The 25,605-nt window shown below is 48.5% G+C and overlaps 1 pseudogene; it reads right to left on the bottom strand.

Moving 5' to 3' along the window:
• Window positions 1-25,266, bottom strand: part of LOC147685425 (syntaxin-binding protein 4-like) — a 1,115,687-nt pseudogene extending 1,090,421 nt beyond the window's left edge.
• Window positions 25,267-25,605: the final 339 nt, after the last annotated feature.

The following is a 25,605-nucleotide window of genomic DNA, read 5'->3' as shown; positions in this document are numbered from 1 at the left end:
TCAGTGAAATTTGTTAGAAGTCCCAGGTTTAGGGCTAGGCAGGAGCAGGACCTCTAGTACCACTTCCAAGAGTGCAAGACTTGGAAGACACCATTTGGTGGGGTGGGAATTAACACTCAGTCCAGCAGAGATGAGGTGTAGAGTTCAAGGTCTCTGGAGCTTGTTATGCCCCTGTAGCTCAAACAGAAGGCTAGCCAACTATCCCTTGCACTCATGTTTGGTGGTCCTGTGTTAATGGAGATGGTACAGTTCTCCTTCAAGCACCAAGGTAGGCCTCTAGCAGCAGGGAAGTCCTCTTGGAAGCAAGGTCCTCAAGCAGCAGAGCAGTCCTCTAATAGCAGCAGTGCAGACCTCTGGAACCAAGGCAGGCCTATAGCAACAGGGTGGTCCACTAGGGGTCCAGGAAGTCCTTCTGAAGTCTTCCACAAGGTCAGAAATGTCCTGAAGAGGTATTCCTTTGAAATGGGGGAATTTCCCAAGCTACCCCAACATCTGGTTCTGGAAAGTTCTTCACTTAACCTACCAAGGCTCCCAGAAGTCTGGGGTGAAAAAGGGCCAATACTAGGTTTCTTAGTGTGTGTGTGCTGGAGAAAGCCCTTTGAACTGTAGGTGGGCAGGGAATAGCTCTGGCCCCAGCCATCTTGGCAGGCTGGCCAAGTCTGCCAACACCTAATCCCCTTTTTTTCTCACTGAGAGGAATACACAAAGACCAACAGAAAGTAAATCACAGTCATGTGACCAGCCCAGCCAACTACCATGCATAAGGCAGTAGATTAAGGCATTTGAGTGTGGGGGTCCACTTCGCTGCACTAAAATGCATTGTCATGCATTTATAGCGCCTCCTTATGTTATGTTATGTTATGTTATGTTAAATGGGTACTTATAAATGCACAGCTACTCAATTGAGTGTCACCCCTCTGAGACGTGAGAATAAACAGTTTGCTATGCAGTGTGACAACCATGCTCTCCCCTACCCACTGCAAGGGTCATATCCTAGACCAGATGTGGTCTAACACCACCTGTGTAAATACCCCGACTATTCTGCCATACATCTGGTAAGATCACCTTATCCTTAAATTCAAATTATGTATCGTTCCCGCTACAATTACCGCGCCAGTCGCTGGCAGGTTAGCTAGGAATTGGAACGCAATGGACAAAACTGCACGGGTGCACCATAAATTAAAGATGTGTTAATATAATACAATTAACACCAAAACACAGATAGTGATGTTCAGAAGTCTGATTGGTTTGAATGATTTATTGGTCAAATAGTAGAAAAACGAACAGCCTACGCGTTTCATCCCGGATGGGACTTCTTCAGGGCTGTAGTTACAAAAAAAGACATATAAACATATAATTAAAAAACTTAAACTATCATAAAACTCAAGAGAGCGGGGCGTGGCCAAGATGGCGTCGGAATAGGTCGCTCTTGAGAGCCTCTCCGACGCCGACTTTGCAAAGCTGCGAACAGCGGGGTCCAGGACGCTCCTTTCGTCGTTGCGAGAGCGGCGGAGGTCACTGGCAGCTTGAGGAGCCGTCCGGTGCCGTCGGAGTGCTGCCCGGAGACCAGTGGCGGAGATTGTAACGGGGACGTGCTGAGGCCTGCGAAGCACCGGCCTCTGGTGCCCGAGGGGCCGGCCGCACCTGACGCCGCAGCCGGCGTGCCGAGGGACGTTCGGCGCTTGCTGCCGGGACCCGCCCCCGAGGCTTACTGACCGGCCTTGTGCGTGGGCCGGGGTCCGAGCGGGCGAGGAGCTGCCGAGACGCGCCTGGAGCCACGGTAGGAGACTGGGAACCGGCGCACCGAGTCCGGTGGGGGAGCCCAGCGACGGAGGGCTCTGGGGCGGTGTGCACACGTGGGGGGCGGCCCCGGCTCATGGAGACCTGCTGGAGCGAGGCAGCTGGAGACACGGCTGGCGTTGCTGCGGACCCGGCACGGGGTGCCTGCTAAGTCACACACACCCTGTGACAGGCTTGAGGCAGCCCTCCTTTGGTGCAGGCGGAGCGGTCTCCGGATTACGGGGGGACACGTGGCATGCTTGGGCACATCTCTTTGGTGGGCATCGGCCCTTGGGACTCCCTGCTGCCTGGCCTGTGGGGCCCCAGTACCGGACCGTCGGCCCTTGGGGGCGGAGACCTGAGCTCCCACGGTGGGTCTCTGGTTTGCTGAATTCATCGAGGGCAGCCACAACGCCATCTTCTATCTGGGGCCCCTCTATCTGACCGGGACCTGCCTAGCCCTGCTACTGGTTTATAGTGCTGAGGGGCTCGAGTGGTGACGCTACCTCTGCAATCGGTGTCAGTCCCCGGCACGGAGGACCACCCTGCCCTTTGGACCGTGCTTAATGACTGTTGCACTCCCGCGGTGGCACTGGGTGCCGACAGAAACGGGCTGTACCCTAGCACGGAGTGCCTGAGGAGGTGATTTTCACCGCTTGCGGTCCCAGCCTATCACCGTTGCAGGGACTTCCGGGCGCGTGGAGGCCCACCACGCTGCGGCCTGGGGCGGACCCTCAGGATGACCACCTCACTGCGCAAGGGAAGGGCGGGGAAGGAGGGAGCCCCCAAGAACTCTCAGCAGCCGGCCTCGCCGGGAGCTAGTGGCTCATCGCGGCAATCTGATGATGAGGCACCTGCCACTAAAGCCTTCATGACAGAGCTCTTTTCCTCCATCAGGGAGGACATCTCGGAACTCAGGTCACAGCTGGCGTCGGACCTGCGGGAGGTGAGGAGAGATGTGGATGGGATCGGCGAACGGGTGGCGACACTGGAGGATCACGACCTCAGCTTGGCGAACGATGTGCATCAGCTGCAGCAGGACATTATCCGCCTCACGGAACAAAATTTAGATCTGCAAACCCACACGGAGGATTTGGAGAACCGCTCCAGGCGGAATAACATTCGCATCAAGGCTGTGCCATGGCAAGGAGAAGCCGGGGACCTCCGTGAATATGTTCAGGCCCTATTCTTGCAAATCCTGGACGACGAGAGTGTGCAGACAATACAGATGGACAGGGTGCACAGAGTGGGTCTGCCCAGACGGGGAGGGGGTCCTCCTCCTGATATCCTCGTCTGTGTACACGATTTTCAACTGAAGGAGCGTATCCTGCGCCAGGCTAGGACCATCTCATCTCTGCAGTTTCGAGACCACCGTCCACAGCTGTACCAAGATCTGGCTGCCACGACCCTTCGGAAGCGGAGGGAGTTCCGTCCCGTGACCACCTTCCTGAGGGAGAACAACATCTCTTACTCGTGGGGACATCCCTTCCGGATCATCTTCCGCTGGCAGAACCGGCTGGCGCAGATAAACACTTTGCGGGCGGCGGTTGATTTGCTGGGCCTAGAGGATGTGGCGCCGTCCCAGGGGAGCCGTTCTTCACCGTCCAGGAGGCGACGTCGCTCTTCTTCCTGGCATAGAGTCGGCCCCTCTCCAGAGCGGAGACGGCCGGATCGCACGACTAGTGTGCAGGAAAGGGATGCTGCGGTTGCATCGGTGGCCTCCGCCACCTTGGCTGATTCTCAAACGAGCTCTGGAGCTGCGTGACCCCTTCTCCCACTGATGGCGTCGGAGGGGCTCTGACCCTGTGGCCCGGGAGTACTATTGTACTTTGGAGAAGACACACCGGGCCGTGGTCCAGGGGGCTACCGAGCTGGTGTCCTCTTCCCCAGATCGATCCGGAAGGAGTTCCTCCGGTCGTGACCTACTGGACCTGATGACTGTTCGACTCAGGTTCTATGTCTTAAGTTTATTGCTGTTGTCTTTTTTTGCTGGGGGGGGGTGCGGGGGGGGGCTCTGGGTCTGGGGAGTTATGGGGGTTTTGGTTGAGGGGGGATGGTTGGGGCTGGGGTTGGGATGGGGGGGGTGTGTGGTGGCGACCATGGTAGGTTACTACTGGGTGTGGTTGATGCTTGTGATAGTCTTTGCCGCTTCCTATGTCTGGAGCCGGGCTGGGACCTGTTCGTTCTCTGCTTACCTTGTCAGGTCATGCTGGTTGATCTCTCGGGGGGAGGGGGGTGGGATCTCCCGCGGGAGGGAGGGGTCCGGGATGCCGAGTCCGAGCCCTTTGCCTTTATGTCCCGAGATTGCTGTTCTTCCTATGTCTGCTTGTCCACGGAGCTCCTGGACGCCTGGAGGATGGGTCTGGCGGGTCCGACGGAATGGCCTGGGTAATGAGGGGGGTTGTTTGGCTGTAGCTCTGCTTGGGGGTGTGGCGGATTGGTGTGGGGTGTCGCTCCGGCTTGTCCCTCATGCAGGTATTGAGCGACTTCCTCTACTGTCCTTATGCCTGTTAGCATAGGTAGCTGGAATGTGAAGGGTCTTAATTCCCCGCAGAAGCGCCAGAAACTCTGGAAGTACTTGCTGGACCACCATCTAGATATAGTTGCTCTACAGGAGACTCATCTGGCCAGGAAGGATGAAATGAGGCTTCGGCATAGACAGTTTCCTCTTCTCTACAGGGCCTCGGCATCCTCTAAGCATAGGGGGGTGGCCCTTATGTTTAGGGCCTCTCTCCAATTCCAGCCACTGGGTGTGAGCAGCGATAGGGAGGGCCGGTGGCTCATGGTGAAGGGCTTGTTGTATGATCGCCTGTGTACGTTTGTGGCTGTGTATGCTCCGAATACTGGTCAGAATGGGTTTTTGCAAGGGCTGCTGGACAAAATGGGAGACTTTGTGGAAGGGCATTTGATACTGTTGGGGGACTTCAACATGCTGTGGGACAGGGATTTGGATGGCTCGGGTGCACGCAGGGCAGACACTGGGGTCTTTTCAGGGACTACACAGCAGCAAGTGAGCGACCTGGGCTTAGTGGATAGCTGGCGCTTCATGCACCCACACACACGGGATTACACGTTCTTCTCTCATGTGCATCATACATACTCCCGCATAGATTACATATTTGTCAATCAGGCTCTCAGGGGGGACATCACTCTGGCTGGTATTTTCCCACTGTCGCTATCTGACCATAGTCTAGTGGTGCTTGGGCTACACTGGGCGGTGGGGGGGGACGGCTGGCGGAAGTGGTACTTCCCTGCGGCGTTGGTGTGGGATGAAGTCTCTTGCACTGCGTTGCGGCGGGCGCTTGCAGACTTCTTTACTCTTAACCCACCCTCCGATACGTCGATATACACCACGTGGGATGCGTGCAAGGCCTCTATTCGAGGTACGTGTCTCGCTCTCAACGCGAATCTTAATAAACTCAGACGCACTGAAAGGGAGGCCCTGGAGGCGGAGTTAGCTACATTGGAGCAGGCGCATAAGTCGAACCCCTCTAGGTTGACCCTTCGACCCCTCACGGCGGTGCGGGGGAAACTGAGGGCGCACTATAACAACCGGGCTGAATATACCCTCTTGCGTCTCAGACGGGTTTCTTACTCCCAGGGGAACAAAGTGGGGCGTCACCTAGCCCGGCAACTCCGGGATAAGCGTGAGAAGGATTACATTGGGGGCGTACGCGACAACACGGGAGCTGTCCGGCATAGAGACGCGGACAAGGCGGCCGTTTTTGGCCGCTTCTACGCGAACCTTTACTCAGCGGATGCCTTGGACTCCGCAGCCCAGGAGGCGTACCTGGAGGGCCTTCCTATTCCACAGGTATCCAAGGAATGGAACGACTTGCTCTCTTCCCCCATTTCCAGGGAGGAGGTATTGGGAGCCATCGAGGGCCTGAAGCATCACAAGGCGCCCGGGCCCGACGGTTACACAGCTCAGTTCTATAAAACTTTTGCCTCGGAAATATGCGATTTCTTGGTTTCACTCTTTAACGCGATGGCTTCCGAAGGGCGAACCTCTGAGTCTATGGCGGAGGCCCTGATCACCATTCTCCCCAAACCGGGGAAGGACCTTTCCGAATGTGCTTCTTATCGCCCGATAGCGCTCCTTAACCTAGATGCCAAGTTATATTCCTCTATCCTTGCCGGGCGACTGAAGGATTTGATGCCGGCCCTGATCCACCCGGACCAGTCTGGGTTTATCAAGGGTCGTCAGACCCATGACAATCTACGCCGCGTGATTCACCTGATTGAAAAGGCGGAGCGTTTTCGCATTCCTGCTGTGCTGATAGGACTCGACGCGGAAAAGGCGTTTGACCGCGTGGATTGGGGCTTCCTACACCGTACATTGGCGGCCTTCGGGTTTACACCTCCCTTTATTAGAATGCTTGAAGCCAATTACCATAGCCCTACCTCGCGGGTGCTGGTCAATGGCTGTAGGTCGGGGCCGTTCCCGCACTCCCGCGGCACGCGCCAAGGATGCCCGCTGTCGCCGCTTCTTTTCGCCCTTAGCATAGAGCCGCTAGCCTTGGCGATCCGGGAGAATGAACGGATCTTGGGACTTCCCTTTGCGGGGGAACAGCACAAGATCTCGCTCTTCGCGGACGATGTGTTGCTCTCTATCCGAGACCCGGTGCTATCGCTCCCACACGTCCACAAGGAACTCGCGGTCTTCGAGGCTGTGGCTGGCTTCAGAGTGAACCTCAACAAATCGTGCATTCTGAACCTGACCCTTCCGTCTCCGGAGGTGCAACGGGTTAGCTTGCTTACCCCGCTCCCGTGGGCGACCTCCTCCCTGTTGTATCTGGGGGTGCGACTGACCTCTACCTTGGGCGCGCTGTTCCAGGCGAACTTCCCACCAATGCTGGCTGTGATTCGGGCGGAGCTGGAGAGGTGGAAGCCCAAATTTATCTCGTGGCTGGGTAGGGTTCATGCCATCAAGTTGGTCCTTCTTCCCAAACTCTTATATCTCTTTCAGGCACTGCCCATCCCGATAGGGGTGGATTACTTCCGTCGACTCAAGACTCTCATGCTGAAATTCGTCTGGCAAGGCGGTCGGGCACGGCTTTCCTATGCGGTACTGCGACGTTCACGGGCGGAGGGGGGAGTGGGGTTTCCAGATATGCACCTATATTATAAGGCAGCCCAATTGAGAGTCCTGGTAGAGTGGTCCCAGCAGCTATCCGAAAAGCATTGGCTCCACATGGAACGAAGTGTAGTGGGACGGTCCATTTGGGACCTGGCTTGGAAGCCCAAGGCGGACCGACCCAGGAACGCGTACATTTGCACTCCCACTAGCACGGTACTGAAAGTTTGGGACGCTCTTAGTGGCGATGACCGTTGGACAACGTTCCCGTCCCCATTTACTCCTATCCACTTCAATCCAGCCTTTCCACCAGCACTGACGGATGGTCCCTTTGGGCCTTGGAGAGAGGGTGGATGCAGGTCCCTCACCCACTTATTCCATGGCATGACACCTCTTACGTTCCATAACTGTATGAGGGATTACGGTGTCTTACCCACTGAACGCTTTCGACATCTTCAACTTCTTCACTGGGCGACATCGCCTGGGGTGGTGGATGCAGCCACGAGGCCGCTGACGAAGTTTGAAGACTTTATTCTCCACACTTCCACCATGAAGGGGACGATCTCTTTTTTATACAAGTTGCTCCTGGATACCACGGTGTCCCCCCGACCTCGGTATATGGAGCATTGGGAGACTACACTGGGGCGGGACATAACTGACACTGAGTGGAGGACTCTATGGAGGGATGTGACAACACATAACCATTCCACTGATCTTAGGGAGGCACACATGAAGCTCATCTTCGACTGGTATTTATATCCCTCTAAACTGCACAGGATTTTCCCAGCTTCCTCTGATAGATGTTGGCGGGGCTGTGGGGAACTGGGGGACTTTCGCCACATTTGGTGGGACTGCCCATCTATCCGACCGTTCTGGTCTGAGATTCTCTCGCACATCAGGGAAGTGGTGGGCTATCCGGTCCCGGACTCATTGGACTTTGTCCTGCTGGGGCTGAGAGACCCATTGCTCCAATACCAGACGAGGGCGGATAAACGCATTCTATGGCTGTGCCTTGGCGCGGCCAAACTAACCCTGGCGGCTGCCTGGAAGAGTCCGACGACTCCGGCTATCTCCTTATGGCATGCTCGTCTGTGGCGCCTCTTGAGTATGGAGAGGCTCTCTGATATCTTTCGGGGGAAATTTAAAAACTTCATGTTCACCTGGGGGCCTTTGGTCCGGTTTCTGTCCCGAGGTTTGCCATCAGCAGTGTGTCCCTCGGCGCTCCGTGCGCTCCACCTCTTCCAATTTTAGCCACCTGATTATGTTGTGAGGATTTGAATGAATGTTGGTCGCCACCACTGGGGTTGAGGGTGGGGGGTGGGGGGGGTGGGTTGTTACGTTGAGAATGTTTATCTCTCTGTTGCGACAGATTTGCATACATGGACACACGATTTGGCCTATCTTTGGTCTGTGGCCGAGCCTGAGTCGCTCCTCCCCTTGACATTTGGGATTCACTGCGGAGCAGTGAGCGTACCTCGCCACCGCTGGAGGTTGCGACTGGAGTCTTGGGCGCTGTTTAAGTCGTCGTTCGCAGTTCTTGAGAACGTGTTCTGAAAGCACCCCCTGTGTGGGGATACATGGCGGGTTGTCGCCTGTTCCTTCTTCTCTCTCTCTTGCTCACTCTTCCTCTGTTTTTCCTCTCTTTTCCTCTTCTATGATACAACTTGCAAAATAAAAATTTTACAAAAAAACTCAAGAGAGCATACAATAGTCAAAATTATTAAAAACATTTGAATGATATTATTTGCAAAAGGCACAATCTTGGCTGCTGCAACCCTGAGTTTATCTGGACAGGGCTACTCCAAGTTGGATTGATTAAGTGAACATAAATATTTCACATTAATAATGATGGAGTAACTTTATGGAGGGCATGAAAGACATTCAAAGTACATACTGAAAGCAAACTGAATATCTCAAGATCAGACAATTGATAATCAAATATAAAAGATGAAGAGCCAAAACAATGTAGTAAAGTGGGAAACAAGAAAGGTAGGAGATGACAAGTGAATAAGTTTTAGGTCGTCACTCTACTGTAAAATGTGGCTGTACCTACCAAGAAGAGAAGTAGAAACTCCTTGGCAGTGACAGTAGTAATGGTATTGAAAGAAGCCAACAGGTTGCGGTCCGTTGCGCAGTCTCAATGCACAAGGTGTGTGAATCTAGAGTTTCTATACGTGCATCAAAAAGGAATTTGGCATTAGAGCACTCGAATTCTACCTTGGCCAGAGAGCAGCAGGCTTTCTGGATCACAACGAAGTTCTTATTGAAATTACTAATATCATTCTTTCAAAGAACGTTTTCTTATATGATTCCATGTGGTACCAACAGACCCAGGGTACGGCCATGGGTTCCAGATTTGCTCCAGCTTACGCCGGGCTCTTTATGGGCTGGTTCGAGCGGGAGCATGCCTGGGGCCACCTAGCTGCAGAATGGTCAGAATACATCATCTTCTGGGGCAGGTACATTGATGACGTTATTATGTTATGGAATGGACCTGTCCCAGCCCTGCTATCCTATTTCAACTTCCTGAATGATAACCCTTATAATGTCCACTTCACTATGGAATACAACACTAAAGAAATTAATTTTCTAGATGTTACCTTCTTTGTGGAGGATAATAAGGTAAACAGCAAAACCCACAGGAAGGATACTAGCTGCAATAGCACGCTACACTTCACTAGTGCACACCCCTGTCATGTTGTAAACAACATCCCCTACGGGGAAATGATCAGAATGCGACGCAATTGTAGCACCCCGGAAACTTTCTCCACAAACATCAGGGAGACCACGAATCGTTTTCGTAACAGAGGCTATCCTCCCCAGATTCTTGAAAAAGCACTTAAAAGAATCAATGATGTCCCTAGAGAGTCAACATTAATCTCAATTGAAAATAAGAATAAGAAGATCGGGCCCCCTGGTATTGCACTTGTCACAGTTTACACAGATGAGAGTGCAAGAATTTACAATACCCTACGTAAGCACTGGCATTTACTGACGTCGATACCCAGCTTGCAAGGGATTGTATCAGCAAAACCAAGGGTTACATACAAACGTGGATCTAATTTGAGAAACATCCTCTGCCCCAGCTATATCACCCGAGAGAAAGGGGTGGATTGGCTGAACAATAATGTAACAGGCTTTTATACCTGCAGAGGATGCAATATGTGTATTCTTGGAAAAGATAAAACTAAGGAGTTCTGCTTTAACACCACACACAGGCATAAAATCAATCATCACATAAATTGCAATACCACCTATGTGGTTTATGTACTGGGATGTTCCTGTGATCAAATCTATGTGGGCAGCACTAAGAGGGCACTAAAACTTAGAATACAGGAACACGTCAGGGCAAATAGAAATGGGGACTTTAAATATCCCATGACACATCACATGCAAGAAAAGCATCTACCCAATGATACCATTTGGTTCATGGGTATAGATCATATCCCAGTCAATCCTAGGGGGGGAGATAGGCTTCTAGCTTTGCGGAAAAAGGAAGCGATGTGGATTTGCAGATTGAGAACTCTAGAATTTGGTCACAATTTCGATGATGAATTACATCACTTTCTGACCTAAATTGTTCAGTGTATGTTCAAATGTGCCCCTTCCAGTATATAGGTCACTGCTACCATATGTCCTATGCACTGTTTTCTTTACATCCAACCTCATAACTGTTACATTGTATATAGGATGTTTTCCTGTAATACACCCCACTACACTGGCTGCTGATTTTCTAAATTGATAAGTGCAGTGGGGTTTCATATACACTTAGGGATGTGATGTAGATTTTTTGTACATAATTTTATAACTTGATTTGTTGCGTATGACTGTATAAAGTTCATATACTTTCTAAGCATAATATAGACATGTCTACTATCTTATATACATGTTTATTAACTAAACATAAAAAATTGTGGCATTTCGCTTGAATATCTAAAATTTGTATAAAAAAGTAATATAATGTCTTTGTTTTTTCCTCTTATATAATTTCTCTCTTTTTGTTGACAAGTGGATAATAAGTATGGTCATGTCACGAGGGTCTGTTTCCCATCTCATCACTCATCTTACATTTTGGGTCTCTTTCTCCATGTTCTCGTTGTTCCCAGTGGTTTACATACTCTCTTTGTTCTATTTCTCATTCTCCTTATTTAGGACTGCTTTGGCCCGATGAACTTATCATGTTTCGTTCGGACTACTAAGATTGTGGCAGAGTTTTAATACGCAGAGCGGCCAACACTTTTGACTTTAAAAGTTGATTATCTGGCTCATATCAAACTGCACGTATTGAGGGCAGGAGCTTATCCCTTCTATTACAAGGGTTCTAATTCAGCAAGCTCCGTTTGTCAAACTCTGAAATCCCATTTATTTATATATTGTGGTTTATCATGTTATCACCTCCTCAATATGGCCCCTGCCCATGCTAGTGTTTCGATCGGGATTTTGCCTGAACAATATTCCCAATTAATATTTATTTAGATTTGCACTAGAGTTTTGGCCTTTTACATTTAGGGTTTCTATCTCCCCTTTGCTTATATAATATTTTCGCTTCGGTTCCCACACCCGATGTAGCAGGCTTGTCTTACAATACTTTTTTAATGAATTATATTTCTTTCATAATTATTTTAATTTTTAAAAAAAAAATTTATTTCTGATTTTTTATTTCTGAGATAGGATGTGCAATCACTAAGTTTTTATATGTAGTCCCTAAATCCGTTTACTACCTTTTTGCATTCATTGATCCACCTACGGAAATATTCCATCATGGCCGCCAAACTTATATAAATAGACAAGTGTATATATACCGTTCCAATATGGCCGCCACACTTAGTTTACTAACTGTTTTTTTCGATGAATTACAGATATAGGTATACAGTATTTGAAGTAGCCGTGTGGGCATAACACTCGCCACTTATAGCCACGTTTTTTAAACACCACGTGCATAAATACAAAGATAACTTGATGAGGGTTCGGGATCGACTATCAACTTTGATGTTCGACGTAACTGTTCCAGTATGGCCGCCTACGTACATCGTGCCTTTGATAAAGCCTGTAACCCTCTTTGCACAGGTGCACACAGTTATTCAATTTAAAGGACTATAAATATGGGAGCGAAAATGGATCCTTTCCATCAGGCGCTATACGGACTGAGGGATCGCCACGACTGGGCTAATACTGCCGGTGTCTTCTATTCTTGCGGTAAGATTGTTCGCGCAATTCCGGTTTTTCCCGTATCTTATGAGAACATGGATCGTAACTTTACCTTGTTTCTCGTAATACTTTTCCACCATACGGGTGGCCCCATCCTGAATGCACTATCACCAAAGTTTTTTATAAATAAGGCAAGCCCCTTGTTCCCCGGTCACTACATGTCTCTGTAAATCAATTTTTATATTTTACTTTACATACTTTACTTGCCCCCATGAATTACCATTCAATAAGTAAACATGAGACGTTTACTTAGGTTTGACCACGTAGGAATGGTCTGACAATGATTCTGAGAATTGTTTACAATTGGGTTTCATTTATCAGTGTCATTTACAATAAGGTTTCAGGAACTGTTTAGTTTATATTTGTCCCTATTATGACCTTTGAATCATATATCGATTCACCCACTTCAGAATACACACTCCTTATTACCATATAATCATTGATTATTTTTTCTTCTTTTTCTTTCTTCTTTTTTCACAAACAGAATCTTGGTGAAGAATAAAGAAGATACTCCCCATAAAATCCTTATATAACATTGGAAGGAGGTCTTTTCAGGTCTAGCTCTTTTGAGTGATATGTTTTTCTTATGTTCTCTTACTCTTTCTATGAATTCTGTATCCTTGTCTGACATTGGTTCCTCAATTTTGCTGTTTTTATTTAGGCGCACACCACAGGATTGGTGCATCTTACTCCCGTTGACATGTTCTTGGATCAATATGAATAGCTATAACTTCGCTTACTAGTTAATTTTAGGTAAACTCTGTGCTTTCAGTTCAGCATATTCGTCATACTTGTTGAGAATGTCTATCCAGTTCATCAGATCAAGTCCCTCACCTACATTTGTCAAGCTTGGTTTGCTAGTCCACTTTACTATATTTATATCGTGAGCAGATTTTCTTATTGACGAATGGTTACCTTAAGTCTCAGATACGCACTATGATTATTGGACGCGATCTACACAGACTATTTATATTCTTTCATTTCTTCTCGTGTCTCAACAGTTCCATTTCTAGTCCGGCTGATTAATCTCTTCAAAAGATACGATTTTCTTGGAAAAGTTCTTGCTCAGATATCTTTAGAGTCAACTTACCTCAAAAACTTTCACCTGCACATAGAACAAGGTAAATATTGTTGCTCTGGATATGCTGAGAAATTTGACCTTTTCGATCCCCGAGCTCTCCTTAAACAGGTTTTACCCATGACTTATTCTTGTTTTGCCTGTCTTTTTTCTGGTGCTCTTTTTTCTGGTGCTATTTCTCTAGATTCACACACCTTGTGCATTGAGACTGCGAAAGGGTCCGCAACCTGTTGGCTTATTTCAATACCATTACTACTGTCACCGCCAAGGAGTTTCTACTTCTCTTCTTGGTAGGTACAGCCACATTTTACAGTAGAGTGACGACCTAAAACGTATTCACTTGTCATCTCCAACCTTTCTTGTTTCCCACCTTACTACATCGTTTTGGCTCTTCATCTTTTATATTTGATTATCAATTGTCTGATCTTGAGATATTCAGTTTGCTTTCAGTATGCACTTTGAATGTCTTTTATGCCCTCCATAAAGTAACTCCATCATTATTAATGTGAAATATTTATGTTCACTTAATCAATCCAACTTGGGGTAGCCCTGTCCAGATAAACTCAGGGTTGCAGCAGCCAAGATTGTGCCTTTTGCAAATAATATAATTCAAATGTTTTTAATAATTTTGACTATTGTATGCTCGCTTGAGTTTTATGATAGTTTAAGTTTAAGTTTTTTAATTGTATGTTAATATGTCTTTTTTTGTAACTACAGCCCTGAAGAAGTCCCATCCGGGACGAAACGCGTCGGCTGTTCGTTTTTCTACTATTTGGCCAATAAATCATTCAAACCAATCAGACTTCTGGACATCACTATCTGTGTTTTGGTGTTAATTGTATTATATTAACACATCTTTAATTTATGGTGCACCTGTGCTTTTTTTCATTACATGTTCATTGGTTCTGGCTAGAACTGTCATTGTGATGGCGGGTGTTCAATCGATGTGCACATAATCCCCAGTTTCTTAATAAGGGGTAAATTATAGTAATGGCAATTTATGTATCAGGTGCATTTTTATGAAGGTTCCGCCATCTGCTATGTACTAGCAATGGACAAAACTACTTTTTTACCTTCACTAGCTAATACCACCCCCCTCTTTCAGAGTGAGATCAACTCTTCAGTATCCACTCTCACAGGCTGGCTACAAGCGGCCAGCGATCTTCACGCCCCTTACAAAAATGTCAGACTGGCACGGCGAGCTGATGCCAATAGATGGTTCTCCCCCGATCTAAAATCCAGGAAATCGGCTCTGCAGCAGTTAGAACGCCAATGGCGCCGTGAATACGACCCTGAGCTAAACATTAATTACACAAGGGTCAAGAAGGAGTACATGAATGCCATCTCCGCTGCAAAGGCGGCTTACTTCTCGTCCCGAATCCTAGAATCTTCAAATAGATCTAAGGATATTTTTTCTATCCTTAATGAACTGACGAATCTGGACAATGTCCGCCCCAAGATAACTACCTCCCAGTCTCTCTGCGACTCACTTAACACCTACTTTAATGACAAAATAATAGATATTAAAAACAGCATTCCTCAACCGGCGTTCCCACTCACTACTGGTATGACAATCAAGTCAAGCCCTGGCACCCTCAGTAGTTTCTCGCCCATAACTCAGGACCAGTTTTGGGAACTTCTGACAAGAGTAAAATCCGGTGCCCCCTCAGACAGCTGCCCCCCCCCCACATCTTGAAAGAGTGTTTCTCCACCTACCTGGCCCCTGCCCTCACACTCCTGAATGACTCCCTGACTTCCGGCATAGTTCCTTCAGCGTTTAAAGAAGCCACGGTCATACCACTCCTGAAAAAACCCGGGACTGACCCAGCTTGTAAGGCTAACTACCCGCCCATTTCCTTATTGCCCTATCTGGCCAAAGTCCTGGAGCCCCATGTGGCTAAATGCCTCTCTAATTTCCTTGAGGAGTCCTCCTGTTTCGATCCCCACCAGGCTGGTTTATGGCCGGCACACTCAACAGAGGCAGTAGTCACCACAGTTTTGGATACGCTGCGAACTGCGCTGACAGACGCTCCCCACAGGCCTTGGTGCTCCTGGACCTGTCGGCCGCGTTTGACACGGTCGACCACAACATCCTGGTCGACCGTGTCGGACAGGCCGGCATACGGGACACGGCGGCCTGCTGGCTGAGGTCCTTCCTGGAGAACACACTCAAGCAGTACGTCTTGGAGACCTAACTGGCGCCAAACAGTCCATTACATGCGGAGTGCCACAGGGCTCTTCCCTGTCACCCCACCTATTTAATTTATACATACTCCCTTTGATCCAGACCCTTAGAGACGAACAGGTGAGGGTTTTCAACTATGCCGATGACTTACAGTTACTTTTCACTATCAACAACACTGAAAACTCCATTCTGCATTTCCAGTCAACCATGAGGTTCATCAAATCCTGGATGGACCAAAACCAGCTGAAACTGAACCCAGGAAAAACTGAGCTGGTCCTTACTGGGGACAGCGTCAAGCACTGGGGCCCCCACTACTGGCCATCGGATTTAGGGCAAGCCCCGACACCCTCCCCATCGGCCAAAACACTTGGAGTCATCGTGGACTGTGATCTTTCATTAAAAGCACAAGTGGGTCAGGTGGTCTCCAAATGTTTCTTCCAGTTAAAAAAAATCCGGAAGGTCCGGCGTCTACTCACGCCTGAGGCAATCACCCAGGTCGTGATCGTCACTGTTCTGTCCCATCTGGACTACGCGAATGCCATCTATCTAGGTCTCCCCAACTACCTATCTAAACGTCTCCAGATGGTACAGAACTATGCCGCGAGGCTAATTCTGAATCAACCGAGGCGGCATGCAGCTACTCCCCTACTCAGGAAACTGCATTGGCTTCCAGTCACCCAGCGCTGCGCCTTCAAAACAGGATGTATGACATTTAAATCCTTGCACTGCAAAAGCCCCAAATTCATTGACCAACTAATCACCAGATACATACCACCACGCAACCTACGCTCACTCCACCCGGGCCTCCTCCAGACGCCCTCTTTTAAACTTAAGCGTGCTGGAGGCCGTAGGTTTGCAACACTTGCCCCCTGCTTATGGAACACCTTCCCTTTGGAGATTCGGAACTGCCAAGACCTCCTCTCTTTCCAGAAAGCCTTGAAGACCTGGCTCTTCAGACAAGCATTTCAATAATCCTCCACCCCTCATCCACGTTTATGTTACTGTTGACCTCAGCGCCAAGAAACCAATCGGTGATAGTGCGCTTAACAAATACCTTAATAACATAACATAACATAACATAACATAACATAACATAACATAACATAACATAACATAACATAACATAACATGGTTATTGCCGGAATAGCCAAGTTTTCAGTGATTACCTAAACGCTAGGAGATCTTGCGTCAGACTTAATTCCACCAATAGATTGTTCCACAGTTGCGACGCCTGAACCTGGAAGGAACCCCCCCCCCCATCCGCGCTCAGTGGTATTTAGAGGCACGTGCCAACTGAAGTGTTGAGGACCTTAATGTACAACAAGGGCAATAGAACTGGACTCTCTACATGATTTACCCTGCACTTATGCAGTGGAGAACCTTAAAAGCCAGGACCATGGCCTTAAAATGGATCCTCTTGCCGATTGGGAGCCAATGCAGAGATTGCAAACATGTGGACGTCCGTGCTCTTGGGCCCAGCATGTGTTTTGCCCTGGCTGCCACATACTGGGCCACTTGCAGCCTTGACAATAGATACTCCAGCAACCCTAGATACAGTATGTTCACGTAGTCCAACCTAGAGACTATCATATCTCGGACTACCATTTTTCTATGAATGATAGGCAGGAGAGGCAGGAACTGCTTTAGCATCTTCAACACGCCAAAGCAAGAGCCAACCACTGCCTGAATCTGGGCCTGCATAGAGAGGTTCTAGTCCAGCTTCACCCCTAGATTTTTCACTGTTATGACGGAAGTGGAAAGGGGACTCATATCAGCTGGCCACCAAATACGCCATACACTGCTGGGGGGGTGACCGAAGAAAATGATCTTCGACTTTTCGGGATTACATTTAAGCTGATTAGCATGTAGCCAGGAGAACACTTCAGTCAGACAGAAGTTAATGATATCTATATATAAAAATGAATGTATGTCTGTCTGTTTGTCCTTTATGCATTACTACACCATTCATCCGATCGGCATGAAACTTTGGGAAGTTGTTGAGTACACTCCCGCGAAGGTTTCTGGCAAAAAAAAGAAACCATTTAAATAAAACATTAAAAAAAGATTATGTGTTAAAAGTTGTTGAGTACACTCCCGCGAAGGTTTCTGGCAAAAAAAAACAAATTGGTAAATATCGGCCCCCCCGGCCCCCCAGGGCCCTCATAATCTTTCCAATACTGAACGTTTACAGTTTCCGGTGCGACTCCCTTTTGCAATGACCATCAACAAAGCACAAGGACAATCGCTGCAAGTGTGTGGACTAGATTTGGAGAATCCGTGCTTCTCAAATGGACAACTGTATGCGGCCAGCTCACGCGTCGGAAAATCTTCTGATTTATTTGTGTGCGCACCAGACGGAAAAACAAAAAATACCATGTATCCACTAGCACTTGAATAAATAAACAGAATTAAAACAACACTTTAAAATGTTTTCCATATTAAAATTAATACGTTTCAATAAAAATGTCACAATGTACATTGAATGTTATCATAACAAGTTTCCTTAAATTTCCTTTCTTCTGAGATCGCAGCAACGTGCGACGGGTAAGCTAGTCTCCTATAAAATCTGAGTCTTTATCGCAGGTGAAGAGAAGCTGTGTGTCATCCGCATATGACACACGTTTTGCATCATGAGCCTCGGCCGAAGATGCTAGTGGTGCCATATATATATTAAAAAGGGTGGTGTTCAACATTGATCCCTGTGGAACTCCCACCACCAAAGGGGGGATGGGGGCCCCAAAAGGCATGGACCAAACTATTAGATTGCGGCCTTTTAGAAAGGAGGCAAACCAGTTGAGTACCATACCCCAAAAACCGCATTCCTTTAAGTCTCGCCAGGAGTCGGTCATGGGGGACAGTATCAAAGGCCGCAGATAAGTCCAATAATATCAATGCAGCCTTGCCGCCATCCTCCAAAACTTTCTTTATGGCTTCCGACACTTCCAGCAGTGCTGTTTCAGTGCTGAAGTTCACCCTGAAACAAGACTGACTCTGCTGAAGAATTGAATATTGGCCTGTAATTAGAGGCCAATTCTGGGCCCAAAGTTGATTTTTTTAATAGGGGAAGAATTTTCGCCCTTTTCCACCTATCGGGGACGAGGCCAGATGCATAGACAGGTTAAGGATCTGGTTAACCGCAGGATTGATAATCTCCACTATTGATGCTATAATGATGGCCGGGCATAGGTCGGAGGGAGAGCCGGATTTAAGGCCTTTCATGATTTCTAATGATTTCTCCAAAGGAACCAATGGAAACTGATTCAAAGATGGTTCTCTCACATGAGTTTAGGAGAAGTCTGACTCACCACTGTCGCTCAGCACAGGGGACATCATCAGGAAGGTCTCCTGAATATTTTTAAACTTGCCATGGAAATAGGTGGCCAAACTGTCCGTCCATGCCTCAGAAGGGATGAATGACTTGGCCACCGCTATAGGAGAGGAGAATTAACTGACAATTCTGAAAATTTCCTTATTTTTGTTCTTTGCTAGGTCTTTTTTGAGGAGATAAACTGTTTTTTTCTCCTCACGGACTTATTTATAGTGGGTCTTCAGTGCGGGAGCTGAGCGCTGCTAATTAAACCACACTGACAGAGTAAAGCCGGTTAGCTGGCAGCAGCATGTCTGCACTGCTTTTGGCAGGCTTGGGGTCTGAGTCAACTCGCTCAGCTGCCTACAAAGTATAACATGATATTCACCTGACACTCCGGCGCAGCACCTCTGATTAACTCAGGATGTCATGAGCGCCATTGCCCAATCGTTACTGCTGAAAAAGCCTTGCAGGGTACACTTTGTGATACCCAGACCTGTAGGCCGCAGATGCAACATAGTTTAACTTTGGAAGCCTGCCAGCGCAGCTGGGAGCCTGTTGGCAGTGCTGCAAATCCTACTGCATTGTATCTCTTGGGCTGTACGAGACCCAGCAGCGTAATGATCACCCGGATTACCTCCCAGCGTACTTAGGGCCGCTGCTGGAGTGGTGGTCTGATGCCTTATCACTGCAACCTCGCCCCCAGGTACGTGATTTTCACAGCTTCAAAGCCTGGCAGCTTTCTGTAATGTCATTCCTTTTGTAATTCATATCTGTTCCTCTGAAATCAAGGTACAAGGTCCTGTGTCTTTCATAAAGCTATCAATTCCTTTGGGCAATGCTCCCTGATGTAATTTTGGGCACTGTGTTGATACAATACACTGCTAAGGCCCCGGGGTGAGCCCAGAAGAAGAAGGAGCCAGTGACAGGAGATCCGTGGGAGGGGGCGCAGTGCGTTCGACCTCTGCTTCTGAATCCCCAGTGTAATGTAGCACCTCCTCATTCTGTTGGAGTAGGTACTGCGGGAGCAGAGTGCATGATCTTGCAGCCTAGTCTGGTGCCATTGGATGGTCTAGAGGAACCCTTGCTCGCCTCTGAGGGGTGAGAACCGCCACTGTGGAGCAATCGATCCCCCGCGGCTGGCTCCACCTGGCCGAAGCTGTCAGCAGAACTATGGGTCAGTCCATACGCATGTGTACGCCCCCAACAAGAGGATCCCTCTGCAACCCCCAGAAAGGTGAGAGATGCCACAGATGTTGCAAGGGTTGCAAGCAGTAGCACCTATATATAAGGGCAGTGACCTGTCTGTGATGTTATATGTGCAGGAAGGGAGAACGGCGTACTCTAATTAATAACTGGGAGACCTAGATGGAGGTAATAAGGGGCCATGCACAGGCAATAAGAACATGCTGAGTTAATTCTTTCTCAGAATAAAGGATATGCATGCTTTAAAGAACCAAAGATGTTTCCTCAATGCTGTGGTGTCAGCAACATGTACAAATGGGCTCTCTCATGAGTACACAATATGCGGAGCATCATGTTTCAATAAAGGAATACATTCCATGTCTTCTTGTCTTTAAAACAACTTTTATTTACCATTGCATACTCTGTCGTATCACACATATTCAGGAAGGTCTGGCTTTTTAGTCAACAGTACAAAGAAAAGTTATACTACATGTCCCATAATGCAATTTTATATTGGATAAGAAATGTCATCAATGGCTGAAAATGAAACATAATATAAGGCTACTTTTGGAAAGCAGTCCACCTGCCTTGGCACAACTTAATGTTGCTTTATAGCCATCAGCTCAGGTCTAACTCCCTGACCTTCACATGTGTGCACCCAGCTCCTGAGTGTGATCAAAATCAGCAATGCAGCTTTTGTTTGTACTTTATGCTGTAATTCATATTTGCATTTTCCAGAAATTATTTGATGCTACTGATCTGTTCACATCACCAATCCTGCAGTCTGTTATTATCATGATTACACATTTGTTTAACTACAATCAAGCTGCATGGTCACTAACACTCTTCCATTTCTGGTGCCTTCCAGCAGTTTACAGATCTTTTTAGAGTTCCTTGTTGCTCAAATTGGTGTCATTTCTTTTTCTTTTTTTTCAAAACCATTATTGACAAGTTCAATGCAGTCAAAATACAGTTTGCATCAGATCGGAACGACAAACACAGCACATTTTGAGTCGAATAACGAAAATGTAAAGACATTCCCAACATGCAAGAGAAAGATTCCATGAGGCACTGCCATGGTATTAAAATTAACATGATAATTCACACCCTAGAGGAGGCCTGGCACAGCCGCAGTGATGGTGACGAGTTCAGTGAACAGGGGAGACAGAGGGAAAGAGAGAGGCAGTTACTGACCAGCACCGGTGGCCACTGCGGGCAGGGTGCCGGCGGGGAGCGCAGGAGAGGCAGCAAAGCTCAAAGGATTTCGGGAATGAAGGTATGTCACTGAAGGTCCCCATATATCAATTGGGCGAGACCTCGCAGGGAGTAAGTCCTAGAATTCCGATAGCAAGGTCTGGCATCTCGAGGCGTCCTCTAGCCAGTGGGTAAACCTGGGCACTGGTCTGCGACCCCAGCACATGGCCACCCTACGCCTAGCCAAGACAAGCAGCATTGCAATCAGGCGTTGAGAAGCATCCGGGCAGAATTTTACAAAGCCCAGCAGACACAATGGAGGTTCAGGCTGCACCGGCACGGAGGTAATCTCGGAGATAGCGGTGCATACCGCCTGGCAAAACTCCGACACTTTGGGGCACAGCCATGCAGGGGCAGCTCAGCGCATGCAACTATTGCACGGCATTAGTAACGGCAAGTTGGAGAATCGGCGTAGTCCGGACCAGGCCCAACGCAATGTCTCAACCGTGTCCACTGCCGCACGTGGGCGACTCGCCGGGGCAAATAAGGCTGTGGCCAACGGCCAGGGGGACGCGATGTAAGTCTCCACAGCCACGTGCAGTTGATAAGGAGAGGGATGGATCAAGAAATGCAGAAAACTGGCCTGAGCGCATAGGGCGTATAGCTTAAAATTAGGAGCACCCATACCCCCTACCTACATAGGAAGAGTGAGAATATCATACGCGACTCTAGGTTGTTTACCGGCCCAGACGAGACATATGATCAAAGAACGTAGTTTGTGAAAGAAAAAAGCAGTGAGGAGGATAGGGATATTCAAAAAAAGGTAAAGGAATTTTGGCAGAACAACCATCTTAGCAATGGCTATGCAACCGGCCAGAGACAATGGAAGCCGACTCCAAAGCGGAATTTTGGATTCCAACCAGTCTACCGCACACCCGAAGTTAGACCTCCAAAGGTCATCCAAGTCCCTACTCAGCCAGATACCCAGGTAGTGGGTGGGGCCGGAGGCCCAAATAAAGGGAAAGTCTGGTGTAACTGGTCTGGTGGCATCCGTAAGAGGAAACAGCATGGGCTTACTCCAATTCACCTGTATCTCAGACAATCCACCAAAGCGTACTATCTCACGTACAAGAGGGCTAAGATTGTCTTGGGGGTGGCGAACATACAGAGTGATGTCATCCGCATACATAGAGACCAGGAGGGAGCGGGACGAGAAACCTATGACCCTCTGAGTGAGATGCTGCCAGAGTCTGGTTCCAGAGGCTCCATTGCGGTGGCAAAGAGATTAGGTGATAGAGGACACCCCTGCCGGGTGCCGCGTTCAATGAAGATGGGATCCGACATCTGCCCATTAATTCGGAGACGAGCCAAGGGGCGCAGTATAAAGAAGAGATATCTTTAATTTAACCATTGCTACAACTGATATAAGTTAGGAGAAAAAATAAAAAGGGCCATTCAAGCGTGTGAATGCCTTAGTGGCGTCTAGAAAAGCGCCAACTGCAGGGAGACTAGGGTTGATCTGGTGAAGCACCGAGAAAATGGTCCGGAGATTGGTTTCATTCCTGGCTGGGCCACCTCGAACAAACTGTTCAGGAAGAGCAATGAGAGGCATAAGTAGTAGAAGGCGAGAGGCCTTCTACTACTTATGCCTTTCAAGAGGGGGCGATAGGAGTTGCGACAATTGGCTGGCTTGTCCGGCTTGAGTAACAACGTTATCATGGCCTCACTTAGAGACTGAGGAAAGAGTCCATTATCAAAAGAATCATTGTACATAGATGCCAAATGTGGTTCTAAAAGCGATGCATACGTTTTATAAAAAGAAGCTGGAAGACCATCGAGACCGGGAGCCTTTTCACCAGGCAAGCTATTTATGGCAGCAAGTATCTCCTCCTTTGTGAAGGGCTCTTCTTTCCGATGATAATCCTCCAGCCATACCAGTGCGATAGTCTTAAAATATTGTTCGAAGGCCTCATGCAAGGAAGGTGTGGGGGGGGGGGCATCAGCAGTATAGTGCTGCGAGTAAAAATCCTTAAACTGGCCTTAATTTCTTTAGGAGTGGTGGTTCAAGTGGTGCCCCCATCACTAAGAGCCGTAATATACGTCGCAGCACGGGAAGGGCGTAAGAGGTTGGCTAAGGTCTTTCCAGGCCAATCACCCTCCCCAAAGCTACGGGCTCGGGCCTTTATGCCCAGGAAGGAAAGCTCTCTATCAGCCTCTTCTGTAAATTCAGTGTGTTTTTGTCTTAGAAGTGAGAGGGTCTCAGGCCTGGGGTGTGCAGCCTGTGCGGCATCCAGAGTCCTAATTTCAGTTTCCATTTTTGCCAGAGTGGTACGGATAGAACGGAGGACACCGGCCTGTTTAGAAATACACTTGCCCCGTATTACTGTTTTGAAGCCTTCCCAAAGTACGGAAGGAGAATCTACCGAACTCACATTTAGATCGAAATAATTGGTGATGCCTGTTTGGATCTCATCGCAGAAGATAGTGTCGTGGAGCGCAATCGGAGGGAGTCGCCATGTGGGGAGTGAGGGAGACAAAGACCAATTTGAACTGGTGCATGATCCGAGAAGGTACGCACCATATGAGTGGCAGAGTTAAGCCAGGTAAGGACATCCGGGGAGGAGAGCCAAAAATCAATGCGCGACGACGCAAGTTCCCTTGCGGGCGTCGGGCCACATATGACGCCAGGCTTCATAAAGCTGTCAATAAGTATGGACTGAAGTAAAGTGGTAGCACGCTGATGGGATCAGTGGGGACCAGAACGGTCCATTTCCACTGAAAGAGTAACATTAAAATCCCCCCTCCAGAGTATAGCCACCAGGCCAAAGGAGGAGATAAGATGCCAAATGTGAGTAAAGAAATCCGGATCGTCTGAGTTAGGGCTGTACACAGCAACTATCGTCATAGGTTGAGTCAACAAGGAGCCATTCAGAATTACGTATCTACCATCAGGGTCCGTAATTGCCTGAGTAGTTTGCCAGGGGCGACCCCTGCATACCAAAATGGAGACCCCCCTTGCGTAAGAGAAATAAAAAAAGGAATGTGATTCTCCCCAGTAACGCGACAGGAGTCTGGAGGCAGACTCAGGCGAGAGGTGCGTCTCCTCTAGGAAACATATATCTACCCTGTGTCGCTGCAAGTGAGAGTGAATGAGCCTGGTTTTTCAGTGATCGTTCAGACCGTGGACTTTCCAGGTCCAAAAAATTGTGTCAGACATGTCATACTATATCTGAATAAAAAGTGGTGCAGTGCAAGTAGGACAGACATCGTACAGAACTAAATAGTGTGCAGCCGCGCTGGACCACCCACCGACAAGGGAGCAAGGCAGGCGCCCACAGCAAGAGGCAAGGCAAATCGGAAGCAGGTCGCTTGGACAGGCCAGGAGTTCGAGGAAGCCCCCAATGCACTAAGACCTGGAGGGAAAGATAAAAAGAGGGGAAAGGGAAGAGCAGTACCATTCGGACAAGGGTTAATGTTGTGCACAACCTTGCTGCAGAAGGGAACAATAAACACAGTACAGTGAAGCGATCCGACCACGAAGAACCAATAAAAATTAAACGAAAGGTAACGTACCAAAACCCCCCCACCCAGCGAACCCTTCCATGATAGCAACTCAAAAAACAATCCCAGATGCTTTTCAAATGTTTCAACCACCACCCAGCAATCCCACTCCAACAGACCAAACAGCAGCATCAAGAGGACCCCAAGCCCCACACTCACTCCCGCCCCCAAATCAGACCCCAGTAGACCTTCCACCCTGACACCCACTCCAACTACCCAGGCTGAGATACCACCCCAGGAGCCCACAACTTGGAAGAGGGGAACCATAAGGAGAAAGGGAATTATCCTGTGAGGGCATGGCAGAGCTCGGCGTACACCCCTGCAGTTAAGCAGGGTGGCCAAGCTACCAGAACATCAGACAACAACCAGCGATTAGTAAACCAAGAAAGTACAACCAGTCAGTCATTGTTGCTAAGGCGATCATCCCCAGCGGGGTGGGAGCTGGATGGAGAGGGGCGTGTTGATTTGTCGAGTTTCTTTGCAAAGGCAAGGGCATCTCTGGGATCCGGGAAAATAATCGTTTTTGCGCCCTGCCGAACTCTCACCTTTGCTGGGTATGCCAATGAGTAGGAGACCTCGTGTTTTTGCAAAATCTGCTTTGCAGAAAGGAATTTACGTCTGGCAGCCCGAACAATGAGAGTGTAGCCTGGAAAGAAAGAGAGCTTATTGCCTTGATGATTTATTTTGCCCATGTCCCGCGCCGCAGGGAGAATGGCACCACGGTCTCGGAAATTTAGTATTTTTGTGATGATAGGGCAAGGAGGTAGTCCGGGATCGGGGCGTGGACCAAGGGAGCGGTGTGCACGTTCAACCATAAAAACTGAGGAGAGCACATCACTGAATTGTTCCTTGACCAGTTACTCCATGAAGTCCTCCATAAAGGCTATGTTGATGGACTCTGGAAAGCCAGTTATGCTGAGGTTACTCCGACGGGAGCGCGCCTCCAAGTCCTCATTTTTCTCCCGGATAAGAGCAAGAATTGTGTCCATCTGTAGCAGCTTCTGATGATTCTGCATGGCAGCATCCTCAGC

Source organism: Lissotriton vulgaris, chromosome 10 (genome assembly GCF_964263255.1).
Source record: "Lissotriton vulgaris chromosome 10, aLisVul1.2, whole genome shotgun sequence".
Lineage (NCBI taxonomy): Eukaryota > Metazoa > Chordata > Amphibia > Caudata > Salamandridae > Lissotriton > Lissotriton vulgaris.
Note: the sequence above shows the minus strand (reverse complement) of the source record. Positions and strands in the feature narration are given on the sequence as shown.